The following is a 23,005-nucleotide window of genomic DNA, read 5'->3' on the forward strand; positions in this document are numbered from 1 at the left end:
AATGGGCTGATTTTTGGTGAGGATGATCTCTACGGTTAGAAGATCATCCTTACCAAAAGAGATCATCCTCACCAAAAATCAACCAATTCCAAAACTTCTAACCCCACGTTTATAAGTTGAAAAATCGTGGACCGTCCATTTTCTGCAAACCATTTGTGATGGGGTTAAAAGTTTTGGAATGGGCTAATTTTTGGTGAGGATGATCTCCTCACCATAGAGATCATCCTCACAAAAAATCAGCCCATTCCAAAACTTCTAACCCATGAAGGACAAAACATGTTAGGCAAATTGTTGGGTAAATGGTTGGGTGCCGAACGGGACTCACATATATATATATATATATATATATATATATATATATATTTACCCGTTCAGAACCAAACATTTTAGCCAACCATTTTTGTCCTACATGGGTCAAAAGTTTTGGAATGGGCTGATTTTTGGTGAGGATGATCTCCTCACCGTAGAGATCATCCTCACCATAAATCAGCCCATTCCAAAACTTTTGACCCATGTTTACAAGTTGAAAAATCGTGGACCATCCATTTTTTGTAAACCATTTTTTATGGGGTTAGAGTTTTTGGAATGGGCTGATTTTTGGTGATGATGATCTCCTCACCGTAGAGATCATCCTCAACAAAAATCAGCCCATTCCAAAACTTCTAACCCATGTTTTGAAAAATGTTTTGCCAAAATGTTTGGGGCTGAACATTTCCCATATATATATATATATATATATATATATATATATATGGGGGGGGGTTCATGGGACATGTGTAAAAACACATGTACAAACAATGGTTTTTCAAAATATAGGTTAAAGGTTTTGGATTGAGCTGATTTTTTGCGAAGATGATCACTATGATGAGAAGATCATCCTCACAAAAAATCGACGATCCACATTCTGTGGTGCCCCACCGAACACTAACACAAAATCCCATGTCAAAACTCAAGGTATTAGGTGGCACCTCAAAATTTCGGCATGGTCTCCTCTGTTTATGTTCTCATTCCAAGGCATTTAACCTGCACCTGATAAACGACATACAATCCTGCATATATATAGTGCGGAAGAAGAAATTTATATATATGATTATACAAATATTCCTCACTCTAACAAAAGTCCTAACACTCATAACAAAATCTATAATACTTTTGGACAAATCGACACCACTAGGGGTTATAACCCCAATACTCACCAAGTGATGAACTCTGACTGTCTATCTTACCCACCAGATGATTCTCACTCTCGCTCTATACCTGCCTCGCCAAGCTTCGGATCTAAAACTAAAAAAATAGAGAAGAAAAGGGTGAGTAACAATGGTTACCCAGTAGGGAAGCAAGCAATTTCTGTCAATAACCTCTCCTAACATTAACGAACAAACATACTGAATCATTTTAAAATATACAAAATTTTACAGAAGAAATTACGATGAACTGATACATATAGTCAAAGATGAGCAATTAAACATTTTAAAACTGATATTACATCAACCAACAGTACTTAGTATAGCATTTTCTTTTTATACAAATCTAATTTATCAAATGGGAACATTAAACTTACATTTCATTTTATATATTAAAATAAGGCAACATATACATAATGCACATGATGGAGTAGTGGAATTAGAGAGTTGGGATTCACGACTGGATCGCTCCCAGTCGAGACATGTGAAAGTGCCCTCGATCCGCGGGGTGCGCGGATCCACTTTTGACCCTTGAGGTTTGAGAGTCGCCACCTAGTTATTATGGTCTAGGAACCAAACTGACTCTAAAACGGATAATGAACTAAACTACTACAGAAAATCTGAATCCGGGGATCATGTTACGGGGTTGGAAAGTGTTAGGCACCAACCCCGCCCGGCCATTGCCGGTCTCTACTTATCCCAAATAAATCTACATCGCTAATGACAAACCTAGATTAAAAATAATAATAATAATAATAAAAAACTTACTTTCGATCTGCAAAAGTGTTATTCCCTCAGATCTGGTGAAAACGGCTCCTTGTACCGTATTCCTTACTTCGTTCTATCTCTGGATCTGATTTCTAATCTCCGAGGTAAGGTATATCCTTCTTGGATCTGGGTGCTTCGAATTTGTTGTGGATTTTTAGGATGTTTTTTAGAGGTTTTTGGGTATTTTTTAGGCTAAAATCGAAGCAGGAGTGTTAGGTAAGGAGTTGAGACTCCAAAATTATAGTTTTGGAGAGGATGTGGAGGCTTCTTCACCTACTTTTCCTAGGATTTTTTCTTTGATACGAAAATAGGGTGTGGAGGCTCCTATTTATAAAGTTTTTTAGGAGAATTAGGGTTTGATTAGGGTTTTGATTTAGGGTTTCAATTAGGGTTTAGACTTTGGTCTCATGAGATGGACTTAGTCTTTAGGGTTTTGACTTAGGGTTTTGACTTTAGTCTTATGAGATTGACTTGATTAGTTTAGATTAGGGTTTTGATTTAGGGTTTTGACTTTAGTCTTATGAGATTAACTTGATTAGTTTAGATTAGGGTTTTGATTTAGGGTTTTGACTTTAGTCTTATGAGATTGACTTTAATACTTGACTTTAGTCTTACTTAATTGACTTTAATTTTGACTTTAGTCTTATTTGATTGACTTTAATATCTTGAATTTAGTCTTACTTGATTGACTTTAAATTTTTGGAGAACCCCCCTCTATTATATCTTTGATTCTTTGGACCCTCAAATGGAGGGGTCCTTAGATAAATATCTTGCGAACCATCAACAATTTTTCTTGAAAGCCTGATTGATCAATATTTTGGTTTCAATTTTATAATTAATTTTATTAATGTTTCACTTTACATTATTTAATGATTTATTTATTAATTTCAAAAATTTTAATTGTTAAAATTGTGAAATTACCATTTTGCCCTTAGAGAGGATTTTTTACGTTTTAAGTCATTTTTCAATGTTTCAGGATGTTTTGGAATCAGTTTTTCGTAAGGAATTCAATGGGAATGTTGGTTTTTGTCATTTATGAAATTTTTTGTGTGAAATGGTTGTGAATTTTATGAGGGGTATTTTCGTAATTTTATCAAATTTTGTGAAAATTGGTGAAATGATTTATTTGGTTTCGATTTGTCATTTTGTGTATTTGAAAGGATTTTCCTAAGTGTAATGTAGGCTCTAATGTTGTTTTGATGTTAGGGGAATTTTGGTAATTTGGTCATTTTTAGTGATTTTTATCGTGAAGCTTCTTTTTGGTTTGCAGGATGATGATTTCTATGTTTCTTGGGTAGTATTTTCCTAGCGTAGCGTGGTTTCTAAAGTTTTGTCAGCTCGAGATACCTCATCCGAATTTCTGAAACACATCCGGTAACATAATAAAGCACTGGAATAAACATCCATCATTGGGAACCTTTGCGATCGGGTCGATGACTTGATTAATCAGGCAGATGCAAAAATGGGGTGTCTACAGATGCCCCTCTTTGGCAGAGGGTTGAAGCAAACTAGATAGCAAATCTATTTTGGTAGATAGTGCGATATCCGAATGCCAAAGCTAGTGACAGTTCATTTTGCAGCCTGATTTAGCAATTCGTCGGGGTATTCGGATCCTTGAGCGTAAAATTCTCCCCGAACTAGAAAAATGTCAGGTCCTTGAGCGTGAGCTCTCACTGGCAGTATCAGATCCTTGAATTTTAGAAAATTCTCCTTGACTGATGTAACAACTGTGCAAGTGTGTGGGCTCAAAATCTGAGATAGATTTCAGAGAGTTTGAGTTGGAAATGAGTCAAATCTGAACATGAAGTAAATATAAACTGAACATAAACTGAGCATAATTCCAAGAAAACCCTTAGTGGCATCTTAGCATAATTTCGAGAAAACCCTCGACGGTAATTGAGCATAGTTCCGAAAAAACCCTCGGCGGCATCTGAGCATAGTTCCAAGAAAACCCTTGGCGGCATCTGAGCATAATTCCGAGAAAACCCTCGGCAGCATCTGAGCATAATTCCAAGAAAACCCTTAGCGGCATCTGAGCATAGTTCCAAGAAAACCCTTGGCGGTATCTAAGCATAATTCCAAAAAAATCCTTGGCGGCATCTGAGCCTAGTTCCGAGAAAATCCTCGGCGGTAATTGAGCATAATTCCAAGAAAACCCTTGGCGGCATCTGAGCATAATTCCAAGAAAACCCTTGGCGGCATCTGAGCATAGTTCCGAGAAAACCCTCGGCGGCATTTGAGCATAATTCCAAGAAAACCCTTGGCGGCATCTGAGTATAGTTCCAAGAAAACCCTTGGCGGCATCTGAGCATAGTTCCGAGAAAACCCTCGGCGGCGTCTGAGCATAATTCCAAGAAAACCCTTGGCGGCATCTGAGCATAATTCTGAGAAAACCCTCGACGGTAACTGAGCATAATTCCAAGAAAACCCTTGGCGGCATCTGAGCATAATTCCAAGAAAACCCTTGACGGCATCTGAGCATAGTTCCGAGAAAATCCTCGGCGGCATCTGAGCATAATTCAAAGAAAACCCTTGGCGACATCTAAGCATAGTTCCGAGAAAACCCTCGGCGGCGTCTGAGCATAATTCCAAGAAAACCCTTGGCGGCATCTGAGCATAGTTCCAAGAAAACCCTTGGCGGCATCTGAGCATAGTTCCGAGAAAACCCTCGACGGCGTCTAAGCATAATTCTAAGAAAACCCTTGGCGGCATCTAAGCATAATTCCGAGAAAACCCTCGGCGGCATCTAAGCATAATTCCAAGAAAACCCTTGGCGGCATCTGAGCATAGTTCCGAGAAAACCCTCAGCGGCATCTGAGCATAGTTCCGAGAAAACCCTTGGCGGCATCTGAGCATAGTTCCGAGAAAACCCTCGGTGGCGTCTGAGCATAATTCTGAGAAAACCCTCAATGGTAACTGAGCATAATTCCAAGAAAACCCTTGGCGGCATCTGAGCATAGTTCCGAGAAAACCCTTGGCGGCATCTGAGCATAATTCCAAGAAAATCCTTGGCGGCATCTGAACATAGTTCCCAGAAAACCCTCGGCAGCATCTGAGCATAGTTCCGAGAAAACCCTCGGCGACATCTGATCATAATTCTAAGAAAACCCTTGGCGGCATCTGAGCATAATTCCAAGAAACCCTTGGCGGCATCTGAGCATAGTTCCGAGAAAACCCTCAGCGGCGTCTGAGCACAATTCCAAGAAAATCCTTGGCGGCATCTGAGTATAGTTCCCAGAAAACCCTCGGCGGCATCTGGCTGAATAAAACTGAGAACAAAAAAATAAATCTGGGAAAGAAACGATTGAAAATTAATCTGGAAAAGAGTGGTTGAATCTGGGAATGAATAGATTTGGGACAGAATGGATGCCCTATCTCCTATGTGAGATTCAGAATGCATTTTTTTGAACCTCAAGGTTTTATCAAAAAAGTTTTGTGAATTTAAAACCTGAATTTTTATTTCTTTTGAACCTTAAGGGTTTTCGAAAAACTGTTATAAAAAAGGTAGCCTTAAGTTTGGGGTTCCCATTATCTATTAGGATTAGCATTGCTCAAGAATAAATTGCCTCTAGTTTGACAATAAACATAGCATTGGACACATCATGCAAAAATTTAAAAAATGCCCCTAGTATAAAGGGGAAAAGCTACATATTTAGAGGAAAAAGAAAATGCCCCTTGTATGAAGGTTTGAAATATTTGATTACCACAAGCGCAATAAAGATCCAACTTTTAATTTTGATTAATTTTATTGAAGATTTTGAGTCAGGCTCAAGAGAACAAAAAATATTTCCTTTTGAGACTCATCATAGAATTCACCATTTTCTCCATTGGTTCACTCGGGGAAGTAAACATTTTCAGATCGATCGTAGACAAGATACTTGTGGCTTTTTAGTCTATGCCTGGTTTAAACTAAGTATTGAACTTGATTATTCGGACTTCTGATGTTTCAGCTTGGACCGCTCTCAGCTTGGGATTTTCTTCTGTTTTTCTTTATTGCTCTAATTTTTGCCTAGATCGCCTTTTCAGGTTTTCAATCTAGCGAGCTCTTCTCTTTTTTTCTTTGCTCTGATTGTTGCCAAAGTTGTCATTTCAGATTTTCAACCTTGCGAGCTTGCCTTAATTTTTGCCTAAGTCGCCCTTTTCGGGTAGCACATCACTCTGGATGATATGACGCACTATCCCTTTATGCATTCACAGACTCTTTAACAACTCACAAAATAGCTACATATATATATATTATTTTCATTTCAAAATAAAAGAGAAATTAACAATACAAGATTGAGAATGGATATCCAGTTTCCTACCAAGCAAGTGTGGCCAAACTGCCTAAAATAAATAACAGAACGGAAACGTAAACAGCACCTCACGTTAACAGAAATTTAAATAAACATGCAACCAGCAATATTATTCATGGATATCTGTTCACCAACTTACACACAACACAACAAGGTAAAATGCAAACATCACCCCTCAGGTGTGACTCTGACATTTTACCGTTTCATACCTTTTTTTCCTTTTTCTGATTTTTACAGTTTTCAATATTTTCAATAAAATATCATTTTCTGATATTCAAAAACTCAATATGAGTTCATTGAATATTAAATCACATTTTCCAACTATAGAATTTATTTTTATCAATAATATTGAAAAAGAATACAAATTTTATATCAAAACGGGATCCGAGGAATGCACAAGACCCAATTGATGGAAATAACCCGTTAAAATACCCTACCCATGTTTAATTTGTCAAAAAATACAATTAAACATATCAAACATGCAATTTCTAGCGTGAATTTTTAAATAACAAAAGAATTCTATATTTTGGAAATACATCAAAAAAAATTTGATAAAATCCTAAATGCAATTTTCACAATCTATGATTACTAATAGAAATTGACAGTTCCTTACAATCTCTATGCGAAGGAATTGAAACACGTGCGCAAAAATCGAGGTGAATAGTATAGAAATCGAGGTAACTCGTACTTCGAGATGACTGATTTTTGAAATCGGCCCAGTGATTTCGAAGATCTTGATGTCGTCTTCCTTTGTCCCTTCTACGGCGAAGGAGGGTTTGACCCCGAAACAGATGAAATCCGAGGTCGAAGTTTCGAAATCCCCATATATACGTACGGCTGATTTTTGACGAGACGGGGTGAAAAAGACGAGAAAATGGAAGGAATTTGGGTGGATTTTGTAGATGTCGAGGGTACAGACGTTTCTCCTTTCTGCGTTGGTCGTCGACGGCGAGCCTTTTACAAGGAATCTAAGGTGGAAGATTGAAGAAAAAAATAAATTTTTTTTAAAAAAAATGGGTTGCTATTGGACGGCTTGGAGAAGACGAAGTGAAAAAAAAAATTAAAATTTTATTTATATAAAATTTGGGACGAAATCAGTATTTGACCATCCGGAATCTAAAACTAACAAATGAATACTCTATTTCATCTAATTTTTCGTTCTGGATTTAATGGTATGATCAATTTCTATAAATTCTATCTCTAACAAAAATTTACATTTTTGGCCTGAGGTGACCCCTAAACTTGACGTCGTTTTCATTTTTGACGATAATTCGACTTTCTGGTCTCTAAAAATGACAAATAAATAGTCCATGTTCAATAATTTTTTGTACAAATCCAATGGTATAATCGAATCTTAATAATTCTTGCTCTAGCAAAAAGTCACTATTTTAGCCTAGTCCGACTTGGTAATCGAGGATTTTGCAACTTTTATATTCGGACTCGCATTTAACGTGCTTACAGGTTAAAGTATATATTTCGATAATTTTGAATCTAATAGTAAAGTCAGATTCCATTAAAAATGATTAAAACATTCTAAAATTTTATCCTAAGTCCCACTTTCAGGATTTTCTCAAAATTTCATTATTTATTTTCCTCGAGATACGAATCAAAAAATTGGGATTTTACATTCTCACCACCCCCCCTTAATAAAAATTTCGTCCTCGAAATTGAAATCATACCTTATCGAGCTTTGTCGCGATTCCACTAACACGACATGTATAATAAACAACACCTATTTTCGATTACAATCTATTCTTAATCCCAAGTCAATCTCATTTATAACTCGTAGACTTATGTCTCCCATATTCCGTCAACCCAACACATTCATTAATTAATCACTCTAATTCAAACTCATACTCCAACCAATCCATTATTTGTATAACCCTAAGATAACAATCAATTCACCTTATATCACTTCCTTGCTAATATCTATCAACAACAATTCCTTAAAATCTTCTCTATTATTTATATTTACTTCTCTCACCAATTACACCGTCTATTATGTTTTACTCATACTTACCCTGATTATTACTCCTCATTGCATAGACTTACTGCAAATACATCACTACTATTTGCACACCATTTAATACTTCCTAATAAAAATTATACAACCTTCACCATTATTATATCCCTACTATAATACAAATATCTACTAATACTAAATTCGAAAACTGCATTAAAATATTTATTCCCAATACACCAATATCTTTATATTCAAGTAGTATTCCATTTCTGCTTATCGTGACATCTCCTCATAATTTTCATGATTTAAAACCTTAATCAAGAGGGTAAATCTTACATCAAATAAATTGTTATGCAACTAACCACGTGTGAAGGGCCTGACAAATACTTCTTCAACATGGAAACGTGGAACATCCGATGAACTTGCTTAAACTCTGTTCAACTACTTCAAACGATCCCATAAGCTGCAAGTCACATACTTTCTTTCTCTACTCCCAAAATTATAGTATTGACCAGTTACTGTTTAAATATCATTATAATATCAATTAATCCTTATTCATGTAACTTTATATTTTGCCTAAATCATACATATTTCCACTTATCATCTAATATTGACAGTACCACAATTAACCTTTACAAATCTCACAACTATCTCTCCTGACTTTCAATTCATAAGCAATATTGCTATCTTATCTTCTTCATCTATTTCTCACAATTCCATTAATGCAACGTTGTCACAAAATCATTCTTTCTCGCATTTTACATTGACCTACCTTGCTTTCAAAATTACATTTTCTATCTAACTCTTCCTTACTATAATTCTAATCCTTTTAACGCTACTTTTAGTTTATCCAATTGCCAAATCCAACATGTTCTACTATTCATAAATCTACCCCTTACCTTTCCTAATGAAATTCATCATTCACACGTCGAGTTTACCTCCAAATACTCATTAATTTTGATCGCCTACCAAATTTTAATTTTAAATTGCACACCTATACTCTATAGGTTCTTATCTAATCTTTCTAAAAAATCTCCTTCTTTTTTCATAAGGTATCATCCTAAACATCACTTACCAACAAATATTTTTAGTCTTTACGCACACAAACCCAACACCATATTATTACCATGTTATAAATGTACTCATCCCAACAACACATATTTCCCTATGTAATGTTCTTTTCTACCCTACTCTACTGTGCATATCTCGTTAGCATTCTTTGTCTCCTAGTACTCAACAACCTTTTGTCAATCATAGTCTTCTGGTGGAGTAGACAATTTTATTACTTGGCCTATCTCGACAATTTTTAACTTTAATAAGTGTGCATAATATTATCAGAAGCATATGATCTAAAGGAAACATCATTTAATAGAAGTCCAATTTTCTAACATCATAATTAGAAATCGAACCTTCCAAAATTTCGTCAGAAACAGTTACTTTCTCCTAGGTCACAATCCTTGCTCGTGACTGTGATAGAGAGCACTCTCTCCTAATATGTCCCACCTGACCACATGCGTAGCATGTCAACGATCATGTCTTCGTAGATCTCTGTGAAGCGGGTAGTTGGTGGATTGGGGTCTGTAGGCTCTAAACCTGCATTGTTGGTTCCTTTGGCCTTATTGGCATCATTAGAGTCTCAATTGTTATATGACTTGGTGATGAAGAAACCTTGTAACTCGATAGTGGAGTAGGAATTCGGTACTACGGATATGCAGGTTCAGAGGCACTCGGTCTTGAATACACCGGTCTCTTGGCTGAATCTGATCTGGAAGGAAGAGACGTCTGGGATTGACTAATATGTCCCCGGGATATCTGTAATTCCATCATTTCTCGCTTTCGACCACTAGTTCAGTCTGATTGCGGTGGCATAAGTTTTTCATCAATCTTGTTAAAATCAGTGGCCTTATTATTCCTTAAGTTGGCCCATCTAACATTTTTCTTAGCCACGGATCTTTAATCGGTTGATGTCAACCGGAACATTGCTCCCCTCTATGTCCTAACTTACCACATTCGTAACATGCCACTACTCTTTCTTTTGACTGATTTAATATTATATGTTGTTATTTCTTGTAAAACTCTTCCATCTCTTGAACATATATTTCTATAGTCTCGCTTCTTATGCATAGTTTTTTTCCCCGTGACTTTGCTAGTTTCGTAATTGTTTGCCTTTTATTAGATTCTAATTGTCTTTCTTCAAATAGGCTCTAAGTCGATGATTGTAATATCCCTACTCCTTCTCGCAATCCTCCCTGTGTTGGGATGTTTACCCTTGAATCCTTTTGGGATTTATCCTTAAGATGGTGGTCGAGCTTTTCTTCTATCTTCTCTAATCTCTTTGTCAGTTGACTCACCATAATCATTTGAGCCTCAAACATCTCCGATTATCTTATTTCCATACGAGCCTGCCTTTGGGATAACTCCAAGACTACTTCTATCAATTGTTCTAATTTGGTGAGTTTACTCGACCTAGGTAGGTCTTCCCCACCAGTTTGACTCCTTGTCACAAGTCTAGTTGCACCAATATTTCCTTACATCTTTCCTAACTTGTAAGTTCAAAAATCTTCACTTTATCAGAAGCAAGGCACTTCTCTGAACCACACCGACATCATTCTCATAGAAGCATTAACTACTAGTACAATAAGGAATCTAGTAATGAATACCATTTTCATTTCTAACATAATGAACCTATAGTCTTATCCTACGCTTGCTAAGCTCTAAGGATTTCTAGACACAGAAGAGCTCGCAATCCCAATATGGAACTACTAATGAGCTCGAATATCAGACTCCTAATGACACTCTATGATTATCGCTAATGTCTGTGGTATCAGTCAACTCCTCAAAACACAATAGATCAGTATCCCATACGGATCTATTACTGTGCTCTGATACCATCTGTCGCACCCTGCCAAATACTAACACAAAACCCCATGTCAAAACTCGAGGTATTAGGTGGCACCTCGAAATTTCAACATGGTCTCCTCTGTTTATGTTAGCATTCCAAGGCGTTCAACCTGCACCTGATAAACGACATACAATCCTGCATATATATATACAAAATATAATACTAGCGGAAGCCTATATACATCTTGTAGACACCCCAATTTGAACGAACCCTCACTCGAAAGGGCCCAAAAACAATAATGTTCCAATAAATTCAACCAACGGGCCTCGATGGCCCGAATCATCAATTTTCACCAAAATCAAGGCCTCTAACACCTCTCAATGGGTTAGTGGGTCCATTAAAAGGATTCGGCATGATCCCATCTACCCTACTCCATTCAAAATATCGGTTTCCCAACAAAATAGGCCAACGGGCTTCTAAGGCCCAAAACGATAAAATATGGCAATTTTGAATAAATCAAGGCCCTAAGACCTCCTAATGGTCTAGGGGACCTATAAGAAGGGTTGCAACCCATCTTACACATGTTCAAAACCCCACCACACCTCCTTTATATCCAAGAGGAACCAAACGATTGATGAACTCTTCAAACGGGCCCAAAAAACCCGATTCGCCAACACGTGGCATTTTAATCAAATCACTGATTTCAAAAATTTCAAAAAAAAAAAATCAAAAAATAAAAGTGTGAGACTTGGGATGCCGACCCTTCATTTATCATCCACCACTCCGCCTTGAAATTCGTGAATACCCGAAACCTACCTAAGGCCCACAAGCCCAACTCATCCTCCTAGAATTCATTCTTACCGGACCCTAACCCAAATTACAATATATCACCTAAACCCTAACACCTACCCGCCCTCAAAAAGCCAATCCATAAACAACCTTGTATAACCCACAAACCCCCTAAACCCAAGCCCAACACTTAAAAACCCACTAACTATTACCCATATCCATCCAACTCATTACCGAACCCTAAACCTTAACCCATTACCCATTACCCATTACCCACATCAACCAATCAACCCCTCAACATCAAAAGATGACACATGTCATCACCACCTTTCACCTCCCTATCTAATCACCCACCCCATCACCATTCTCTAAACACTCAATCTAACCCACATCATCTCTCTCCAAAATCACCTCAACCCATACCCTACCCTAACCTACCCTATCCCCATTCTCTAACATCATCAACCACCCACACCTCAACCTATACCCTAATCCACCACCATTCTCTAACATCAACAACCACCCACATCACAACCAATATCTACACCCAACATTTTTCGTAAAACACTCCCACAAAATCACCTCAACCCCTACCTCCCTCATCATCAACCAACTAACCCACACCCCTCTCTCTAATCAAACAACCACCATCAACCAATCAACCAATCTCATCACCTCATCCTTTCATCACAAATGCCACATGGCATCATCCCCTCTCTCCTCCCAAAAATCAATTTAACAACCTCTTACACAACCCATTCTCCAAAATCTACACACCTCACCTCATCAACCAACCTAACAGTCCTTCTCTAAACAACCCTCTTACACCCTCACTTCCCCCATCAACCATCACTCATCTCATCTCACCAAACACTCTACCCAAATGGATTTGAGTAGGATCCAAACCATTTGGGTTGAAATACAACCCATTTCCCTCACTTACACAATTATCCTGACTTACACTTCAAATTTCAAACCTTCCACCTCTAAAACCCATGCCATTATCATCCCTTTTAAAATTTAACCCCATCATACCCCCAAACCTCCTCCCAACATCTATAAATACCTCCCCTCTCATCCCAAAAATGGTTATCAAGTCTCACAAGAAAAAAATAAGTTTTCTCTACTTATCTCTACTACTCTCTCCTACCACCCTCTAAAAAAGAAAGTAATTTTTCTCATACTCCACCAGAACTTGAAAAGATCTAGAAGAAGAAGAAAGAAGAGGAAAGAAGCTTCAAGGTGGGCTCTAAACTCCCCCTCCCCTCTCTCTCTCTAACCTTCTCCTCTTCCCTTTTCTAATACCCCCCTCTTCTATTTTATTTTATCTTTTTAATGATTGGACCCCAAGGCTAAAGGCTCATAAGGGTCATTTTCATCAATGAAATGACCCTATGATCAAGTAAAAAATGAATCCCTAACGAGGGTACAAACACTTCCACGTGGCACTTTATTTCCCAATATTTTGTCAAAAATCAAAATGATTGAGTTGTGTAGAGGTTACTATCACTTGACGAGGAGAAAAGGGTGCCTAACCCCTTCCCTTTTCTCCAACCAAGCCATTTATCCGAACCTCTAGGTTTGATTGGTTCCCTATCCATTGCGAGTCACTAACGCCAAAAATGGCAATTTTCCAAAAAATGTACACCGGGTGACCATTCACACCCATTTACAATTTGAATGGTGGCGACTCCAAACCATCGTAGATGTGACCGTCGTAATGACGAAAATCACGTATCTACACATCTAATAACGTACGATAGATCAGAATACGGAAGAAGAAATTTATATACAGGATTATACAAATATTCCTCACTCTAACAAAAGTCCTAACGCTTATAACAAAATCTATAATACTTTTAGACAAATCGATACCACTAGGGGTTATAACCCCAATACTCACCAAGTGATGAACTCTGGCTATCTATTTGACCCACCAGATGATTCTCACTCGTGCTCTATACCTTCCTCGCCAAGCTTCGGATATGAAACTAAAAAAATAGAGAAGGAAAATATGAGTAACAATGGTTACCCAGTAGGGAAGCAAGCAATTTCTGTCAATAACCTCCTAACATGAACAAATAAACATACTGAATCATTTTAAAATATACAAAATTTTACAAAAGAAATTACGATGAACTGATACATATAATCAAAGATGAGCAACTAAACATTTTAAAACTGATATTACATCAACCAACAGTACTGAGTATAGTATTTTCTTTTTATACAAATCTAATTTATCAAATGGGAACATTAAACTTGCATTTCATTTTATATATTAAAATAAGGCAACATATACATAACATGGTGGAGTAGTGGAATTAGAGAGTTGGGATTCACGACTGGATCACTCCTAGTCGGGACATGATGGTACAATTCTTTACTGACTTTCAGTTCCTGATTTTGTGGTCGGTCGCTGCATTTACCACGTTTGGTTGACCATTTATCCGGCTCAGGCCAGCCGTTTGCTGTGACCGTAAGCAATGGGTCTCTTTTCGATGTGTCAGAACGTTCGACTGCTATAGATTGTTAGTAATCACTGACTAATCATCTTCGTCTATGCCTATCAGGCGTACATGTGATTCCCAAATATACAAACCATTCGTATACGACCACCTTTACATTACAAGTTCACTGGTAAAGATAGAGAGGAATATCCCGGATTCAGGTGTGACTCCACTCTCATACGCGTCCCATACCACGTATGAGCTTGATGGTCCCTACTGTACATCCCAGGATAGTACATCACTCCGGATGATATGACGCACTATCCCTTCAAACATTCACAGACTCTTTAACAGCTCACAAAATAGCTACATATATATATTATTTGTTAACTAAAAATATTAATACTGATCCACACTGATCAATGTCATGGAAAATACTCAACAGGTTGATACATGAGATAATAGAAGTGTATTTGTTTGCATTCTACATCATTTCTTATTTTTTCAAATCTAATTTTATACTGTCAACCATCACATAAAGCATTCTATAGATTTCAACATTGCCTATTTTTGCACTCCTTTTTCACACTTGTGATAGAAGAGGGCTCAAACTCTTTTGATCTCTTATAACATCTTCTAGGTATTTCTTCAATAAATTTTTCAACTAAATCAATTGAAATATTTGGTGTTAACCTTTCATTCATATCATTAATATTTGCATCTAAATCATTGATAGAAACACGACTATCTTGCATAATTGAATAAGTATCATTTGGGGTCATACAATATTTTTTTGTTACAACGATCACACCAAATATTTAGTCTAGCTCATCTTCGTACTGTAATACCTTATATCGAAATTGATTGAAATGTTTATTTAACTGATAAAAGATATAAAATATAATCAGAAGAAAAAAAAATAACTAACTCATTTAACTTCAATTATCATATGAAAACAAAAAAAGTTATCAAAACATATAACTTTCATTGCTCATCAGTTGCTTCAAAGAATCTTGTATGTACATCTCATCCTAACCCAGATTTCATTATAAGATTCTTTCATGCTTTCCATTTATCATTTACATAATCCAATGATGCTTGTATTGATCTTTGGTGTAAGATTTTTTTACTTTTCTTCAAATATAGTTGTAAAATAACCATGTCCTTTTGAGGTTAGACTTTTTTCTCCTTTATCATATTTTTTAACTACTTCAATATAACATTCCATCCAAATTTTATATATCGTTGAATCCCGATATACCTTTACTGATGGTTAACTAAACATTATCTTGATAAAACTACATAAATAAAAAAAATTATAAATTTAGTGAAAAAGAAAGTAAGCTTCTATTCGCATGATTCTAAACAAAAGTCCTAAAAGGACTATTGGTGAAGTTATAATTTTATTAGAGAGCTATTAATGACAACCCAAATTTTACTTATTAAATATATAAAACAAGTAAATGGTTGGAAATAAGTAAAAGTTGTGGTGCCAATAGTTGTTGTTATTGAAGAAGAAGAAAAAGGAAAAAAAAAATAATGTTTAATAAAAGTCATTGTTGTAAATTTAAATGATTTTAATGAAAAAATCATGTTTTTTTTCTTTACAAGAAAAGAAAATAGTAATCAAGAAATATCATAATGCAAAGAGCACTTTAGAAAACATAGAAGTAAACAAAAACAACTCGAAGAATGCAAATTTAAAGAAAAATTAGTATAGTCAAGCACAAATAACACATACCCACACAGACCTGCACACACACACACACATATAGATCATATCCAAATCAAAAAACACGAAATCATCAAGCTTAGCTTCTAAAATTCATTAAATTAACAGAAAAAACTTATAGAACCAACTCAAATAACACTTTGATTTCTCTGAATATCGCTACATAAACAAAGAATAGTTAAAGTAAATCAAACCCTAATTCCTTATACTTTACTACAATAAATTGTGTTACCCAGAAGAAGAACTCTTTAATGGTTGATTTGATCAGAGATGAAGAGATCAAAGAAATAGAGAGAGTTTAAGCTCTTTAATGACAGATTCAATTAGAGATGACATGAGGGTTTGAAAGAGAAAGAGTTCGAAGAAGAAAGATTTGAGTTCTTTAATAACGAATGTGATTGGAGATGATGAGAGTGGAAACTATGAACAAACAAGAGATAATGGAGAAAAATCTTTAAAAACACCGAGTGGATGCTGAAAAGATTTGCTATCATGTGATTTTTGTGGAACCCTATTCACTTATTAATGGTTGAGAGGATCGACTAAAATTTCTGGATGAATCGACTGTCAAAAAGAGTTTTTACTCGGAAACTAGGAATGTGTTCAACACGTTGAGGCCTTTAGATGGGTTTTCCTAACAGAGCATTAGACATACATCTGTTTTCTCAGTCGAGTCATTTCTTTCACTCAGTTGAAGAATTCGATTTTGTTGACGGGCATATTCTTGACGCATAATGACGGCGCAATCCTATTGGAGGATTGATTGGAATATTTTTGCAACAATCCCTTCATTTTTAATTTTGTTTACATTCCATATACTCTTTATTAATTAAATTCAAATCCAAACATTGACATTTTCAATTGAAATATCAAAACACTTGTCTTACCTATGTAATAAGATTTTAATCCTTATTAAGGGTCTTTTTAGTCATATGGATAACCACATCACCAATCCAACATTACCACAACTCTCTAAATTTCATCGAAAGCCTCAAATCAAAAAAATAAAATTCAAGAAACAATTTTTTTTTTTTTTAGCTTAATGTAAGTTTTTGAAAATTACCAAATTGGCAAATCCAAAACTAAGGTTTCTGATCCTGAAAAAAAAAAAACTATATTTTTTTGAATGAAAATGATTTTCTCAAAAAATTCATATAAAAATAATAATAATGAATGAAAAATATTTTTCTAATTAACCTGCAAAAATAAAAGGAGGTGTTTCAACTTTTTACTATGAGAGATATTTTAAGAGAGGGGCTATTGACACCCCAACTTTTACTTTTTACATCCCAATTACTTAAATTAATTATCACACCCCAATTAAAAATCAAAACACACTCTTCAAATATTACTAAGGTTTGCCTCAAATTACAATCTCATCATAATAAAATATTATAGCACTCATTTAAACAATTTCAGTAGCTTTTTACAATTAAAAAATGTTCATATAAAATCCTAAACTTAAAAGAAAAGAATCTAAGAAAAAATAATGAGAGTTTCTATTGGCACCCCAACTTTTACTTATTCTCAACTATTCACCTATTTTCTTTATTTATTACTAAGATATGCCTCTATTTACAATCTCAACCAAATAAAAGATTATAGCACTTATTCAAAGAATTTCAATAGTTTTTTACAATTAAAAAAAGGTTCGTATAAAATCTTATACTTAAAACAAAAGAATCTAAAAAAAAAAATTAAGAATTTTTATTAGCACCCCAACTTTTACTTATTCTCAACCATTCACCTATTTTCTTCATTTATTACTAAGGTTTGCTTCAAATGACAATTTTAACATAATAAAATATTATAGCACTCATTCAAAAAAATTTAGTAGTTTTTTATTATTAAAAAAAGGTTCATATAACATCCTAAACCCAAAATAAAAGAATCTAAGCAAAAGAAAAGAAAAAAAAAATGAGAGAATTTCTATTGGCACCTCAACTTTTACTTATTTTCAACCATTAAATTGTTTTCTTTATTTTTAATGGAAGTGTAATAAGCAAAAGTTGGTGTACCAATAACACCTATCATAAAATATCTCTAATAGTAAAAAGTCGAACACCTCCTTTTATTTTTGCAGGTTAATTAGAAAAATATTTTTCATTCATTATTATTATTTTTTTCATTTTTTTATCTAAATTTTCAAGGAAATCATTTTCATTCAAAAAGCATAATCTGTTTTACATAAATTACTTTTTTATTTTTTTTCATAATCGAAAACCTTGGTATTAGATTGCCAATTTGGCAATTCATTTGAGCTCAATGACCCTTAGTAAGATTTCAAATTATACTAAGTAGGAAAAGTGTTTATCTAAAATACTTTATTGTGTTCAAGTAACCTTGGGCTCGCCTTGTGGTATCCAAAAACATGATCGGATGCTTCAATATTTTCGAGGACAAAAGTATATGAACTTTGTATAAATAAATCCCCAAAAAAATTATTTTTCACTGTTGTATTTCAATTTTAAGTTTGAGAGTTATTTGGAAGTTCAGTAATTTTCAAAAACTTATATCAAGCTCAAAAAAAAAAAAAAATTTATTTCTTGAATTTTATTTTTTTGATCTGAGACTTTCGATGAAATTTAGAGGGTTGTGGTAATGTTGGACTGGTGATGTAATTATCCATATGACTAAAAAGACCCTTAGTAAGGATTAAAATCTTATTACGTTAGTAAGACAAGTGTTTTACTATTTCAATTGAAAATGTCAGTATTTGGATTTGAATTTAATTAATAAAGAATATAAGGATTGTAAACAAAATTAAGATGGAGGGACTGCTATAAAAATATTCCAAGCAATAATCCTCCAATAGAATTGTACGGTCACTATGCATCAAAAACATACCCGTTAACAAAATTGCACTCCTCAGTTGGATGGACACGTGACACTTCTTGGAATGAATAATTCATGCACTAGACTAAATGATTGGTCCACCAAAAGCATTACTCCGTGTGTTTAGAAAGATTCTCTTATAATGAATTGTCGTTATAAAGGTACCACCGACCATTAAAATTCTTTATGAAAAGTGTATTTCATTTGATTGTTCAAGACTTGTCCTTAACACTTTTTGTCAATAGTTCTGATTAGTTTGATTTGGAAAAGTCCGACTATTGCTTTTGATTATATTTTCATCCAGAGCTTTGAAAATCTCTAGATTTGTTCATACAATTTTTCTCTAAACTAATTAATGGATATGACATCAGATATTAGCCAAACATTTTTGAAAAAAAAAATAATAATTATTTCAAACTAACAAAATAATAGATTTCGGATTGGGTATTTCTAATAGATGATTTAATCAACAATTTATGATTGTTAATGGATCTGAAATCCATTCGAATATGGTAACTTTGTTATGGATCGAGAATTTGAGTCTATTAGTGATCTGATTTGATAATTTATCTGATTAGTCATGTTCTGATACACTAGATGTCAACTCAATAAAATGTGAGAAATTATGCAAATTATATTATATGTTTTATTTAAAGATTAGGTTTCAATGACTCATATATTTATAAATTTACAACATTTATTCAAATTTTTCATAGCAAATTAGATTTCATCTAATTTTGATCCAATCTGATTATTATGAAATTAGATTCAATTCTTATTACATCAATTCGGACAGACCCCAGATTGACTTAATTAGAACAGTGGATGACATGACACAACCTTACAATTTCCATTTCTTGCAGCCACACCCACGTGTGCTAATCAGTTATATCACGTGGATTTGTCCATATATAGTTAAATTTCCAATCCAAAGTCAATTTATGAACCTCCATACTTGTTTGACTATTTAGGAAAGTGTAAGGGATTTTCGTTGAGATGATGTCATGCATTACGTCATTGTGATTGAGGATCCATTTGTTTGGATTTTTGGAGCAGGCTTTTTTTATTTTTTTTTTGCTTTTAAAATCAAAAAAATCAAATGTATGATATTTATTTGGACTTTTTTGGCCATGTAGATTTCAACTTAAACCTAAAAATAATTTTTAACAGTAATTATCCAAGAGAGGTTTTTCTATTTAATTTTTGCACAAAATTAAATACTACAAAATGACTTATGTGTAGTTACCGAAATACCCTCCATCTTTATTCTAATTTTCAATCAAAATTTTAACCTAAAACCCTCTTTCATTTTTTCGATTTTCAGCATAAAAGTTTAAAGTTGATCAATCGACCTCACCGCCACTTCGCCTCTCTGATCCTCCTAGTGCCACTTCTCCTCTTTGATCTTCCTCACGACGACCTCATCTCTTTGATCCTCTAAAACCGATCGATTACAGTCTTCATTGAAGCAAAAACTTGATAGCTTGTAATTTTTTCGTTCAATATGTCATCGACGCGATCAAGGTAAATCCGATCAAGCAAAAGATCAATTACAATCTCCATTGAAGCAAAATCGATCAATTACAATCTCTATTGAATACGCCATCGACACAATCAAGGTAAATCCCCATTTCTTCTTCTTCTTCTTCTTATTTTAACTTTTTTTTGCTAAATAAAAGATTTTTTTAATTACTAATTTTATTTTATTGGGTTGAATGTGTGATTATCTTTTTGGGTACAAAAATTGTAATACCCCAAGTTTTTAATTCGTATCTCGAGAAAATTAAATAGGAAAATTTTGCAAGTGGGACTTAAAGTAAAATACTCAGATTTTGTTATGTTCATTTTTAACGAAAACTAATTTTATCATTGGATTGAAAATGGCTGAAAAACATACTTTAGCCTGTAAACAAGCTCAAATTCGAGTTCGAAGATAAAAGTTACAGAATCCTCGATTTTCGTATAGGATAAGACCTAAAAAGGTAAATTTTTGTTAGAACACAAATTTGTAAAATACAATCATACCATTAGGTCCGCAACAAAAAATTATATAAAATGGAGTATTCATTCGTCATTTTTCAAATCCAGAAAATCAAAATATCGTCAACGATAAAACAAATGAAAAAATACAAAAAAAAAAAATGCCCCTTTGAAATTGCCTCGACAAGGCCATCCGCTAAATAACGAATAATGGTCCGATTACGTATCTCAAAAAATTTTAAAGAATAAGGAGTTGCCACCTAGTTTAAGTCTAGGAACTATAGATAACTTCAAAATGGATCGGGTATGTCCACGAGTAATAGGTAAGGGGTCAAATTACAGGTTTCGAAAGGTGTTAGGCACCGAACCCACCTGATCAAGATGATCAGTCTCTACTACGATCAAAAAATATCCTATGGTCAACATTCAAAGACTAAAGGTCAAATTAGAGTCCAATCATCATCGAATTACATCGGATTTACTAAACTAATCTTACAGCCAAAATAACTACATGGATTCTCAAATTTCGCATGATGAAACCCCACGATTTAGTAAGACTTACGTGACACCAAAATTAATTGATCAATTCGATCACATTTTGAGGAGTATGAAATCAATTTTCAATGTCATGTACACAAAATTAGTAAATTGGCTCATTGACAACATTTTATCAAAGAAATTCAATTTTGAATCGTTACATATGTTAAATTAGTGAGTTAACCTACACATTTCTAATCAAAGAAATTCGATTTTTTAAATTGCCACATGTATTACAATCAGTGAGTCGACTCGTTAATTTTTATTGAGAAAATCGATTTTAAATTTTTCGTTTACACAAAATCAGTGAGTTGACTCACATGCATATTTCATAGAAAATTTCAATTTTAAATTTTCAATGTATACAAAATCAGTGAGTTGGCTCACATATCCATTTTATAGAGAAAAAAATTAATTCAAATTTTTAATATACCCAAAATCAGTGAATCAACTTACAATTTTGATCAAGAAAATTTTGATTTTCTAAAATCACCACGTGCGTCAAAATCATTGATTTAACTCACATATCCATTTTATAGAAAAAAATCGATTCAAATTTCTAATATACCCAAAATCAGTGAGTCAACTCACAATTTTGATTTAGAAATTTTTGATTTTCCAAAATCACCACGTGCGCCAAAATCATTGATTTAACTCAAATATCTATTTTATAAAAAAAAAATTGATTCAAATTTCTAATGTACCTAAAATCAGTGAGTCAACTCATAATTTTGATGAAGGAAATTTTGATTTTCCAAAATTGTCATGTGCGCCAAAATCATTGATTTAATTCACATATCAATTTTATATAAACTAAAATTAATTCAAATTTCTAATGTACCCAAAATCAGTGAGTAGACTCAATAATTTTGATTAAGAAAATTTTGATTTTTTAAAATTGTCACGTGCGTCAAAATCATTGATTTAACTCACATATCCATTTTATAGAAAACAAATCGTTTCAAATTTCTAATGTACCCAAAATCAGTACATCGACTCAATAATTTTGATCAAGAAATTTTTCATTTTCTAAAATTGTCACGTGCGCCAAAATCATTAAGTTAACTCACATATCCATTTTATAGAAAAAAAAAAAATCGATTCAAATTTTTAATGTCCCCAAAATCAGTGAGTCGACTCAACAATTTTGATCAAGAAAATCTTGATTTTTCAAAATCGTCACGTGCGCCAAAATCATTGATTTAACTCACATATCCATTTTATAAAAAACAAATCGTTTCAAATTTCTAATGTACCCAAAATCAGTGCATCGACTCAATAATTTTGATCAAGGAAATTTTCATTTCCTAAAATCACCACGTCGCCAAAATCATTAAGTTAACTCACATATCCATCTTATAGAAAAAAATCGACTCAAATTTCCAATGTTCCCAAAATCAGTGAGTTGACTCAACAATTTTGATCAAGAAAATCCTGATTTTTCAAAATCACCACGTGCACCAAACTTAATAAATTAGCCCATACATTTCACAAAATCAACGAATTAATCCATTAATATTACAAAATGAGAAAATCGATCCAGTAATATTAATAATCAATTGATTGATCCATCAATATTTCATAAATTTTAAAATTTGTCATTAGTACCACGTACACCTCAAAAATCGAC

This window comes from Akebia trifoliata, chromosome 7 (genome assembly GCF_017979445.1).
Source record: "Akebia trifoliata isolate Shusen 1 chromosome 7, ASM1797944v1, whole genome shotgun sequence".
Classification (NCBI taxonomy): domain Eukaryota; kingdom Viridiplantae; phylum Streptophyta; class Magnoliopsida; order Ranunculales; family Lardizabalaceae; genus Akebia; species Akebia trifoliata.